The sequence below is a fragment of the Fragaria vesca genome, linkage group LG2, assembly GCF_000184155.1.
Source record: "Fragaria vesca subsp. vesca linkage group LG2, FraVesHawaii_1.0, whole genome shotgun sequence".
In the NCBI taxonomy this organism is placed as follows: domain Eukaryota; kingdom Viridiplantae; phylum Streptophyta; class Magnoliopsida; order Rosales; family Rosaceae; genus Fragaria; species Fragaria vesca.
Window position 1 is genome coordinate 8,921,077 of NC_020492.1, and position 1,418 is coordinate 8,922,494.

The window sequence follows — 1,418 nt, forward strand, 5'->3', positions numbered from 1 at the left end:
TCTCTCTCTCTCTCTCTCTCTCTCTCTCTCTCTCTCTCTCTCTCTCCGATCGTAAACTTTCTCTCTCTTCAAAACAGAAATTTGAAAATGGATCTCGTCTGGTATATATAGTCCACGGGTTGAGGGTATTTTCGACAGAAAAAACTGTTAAAAATGGGCCCATTAGAAAAGTTTTGTCCAATAAGGCACATTTCACACACCTTATATTGAAGTGGACACATTTTTTAAAAAAACATTTAAATGGGCAAAATGAAGCTTAAATTAGTACTAAAATGTCATTTACTCTTATATCAATACTGTCCCAACTTAACCACCTTTAAGGTGTTGAGTTTTAATCACAAAAGTTCTCGGTACAATTAGGTATGGTCAATCCACTTATAATTAGTTTGTTATTTGTCCATACTTTTCTGACGTGGGATCTTTCCTCTCCAACAAGGCAAAAGAACTACAATTTGGTCATTGATAGTAATAGTAGCTTCAGATACATATAGCCGTTCAAAAAGACCGTAGGGACTAAGACTCGAAAAAGGAGGGTGCCGAAAACAGCGCACAAAAAATTGGCATCAAAATGTTTATTTGAGAATCCCTTTTTACCTGTTCTAAGGCCACTGCTTTGAGACTAAAAATGGTGAATTGGTAGAAAATTAGAGTTTTCTTTAGCCTAGAAGAGACCCTCTATAAATCTTCTAAATATCTAGAACGAAGAAGGCAGAGAAACTAGTCCCAGAAACTAACGGCAACAGCTGTATTCAACGAGTTATAGAGCAAGAGATCGAGAGAGCAATGCACCGCCGTTTTAGAGTTTAGACCCTGTAAACTCATAGCTTCACAGCCGGGGACTTGCATGATCCATAACCTGAAGATAGACAAAACACTATTCATAAGTGATAAGACGTATTTGCACACGCATCAATTAACCCTGTCAACAAATCAATCGTAGTATAAAGCAAGCAGGGATCGTTCTAAACCGGGGATCCAACTATAGGGTAGATCCACTAACCTAATATAAATGTCGAAATAAGCATATAGGGTTTAAAGGTTTGATGATTTCGGAATAGACATTGGAAATAAATCCTAAATTACCTCTATACATATTTACATGTGATCAACCAACAATCATGCAAACACAACCAAACAACCATGCAAGAACAAAGAAGACGATCTCTAATCTCAATTAAGTCCACACTGTGAGCAAATACACAACCTAAATTTGATATGCACATAAGTTCCTACGTGGTTCCTATGACATAGACATACTTTGAATTAGACTACGGGTTTCATTCAACATCGTGACACAAACAAGCTCGGTTACGTGCTCTACTTATAGGTCACACACATAAACTAATCATGCAATTACGTATCACATAAAGAATCGATGTGTTTAAGCACAAGTCCAAATCAAACATAGGTAGAAAATC

General features: G+C 36.9%; 1 pseudogene; it reads right to left on the reverse strand.

Moving 5' to 3' along the window:
* Window positions 1-818: 818 nt before the first annotated feature.
* Window positions 819-1,418, reverse strand: part of LOC101298680 — a 4,868-nt pseudogene continuing 4,268 nt past the window's right edge.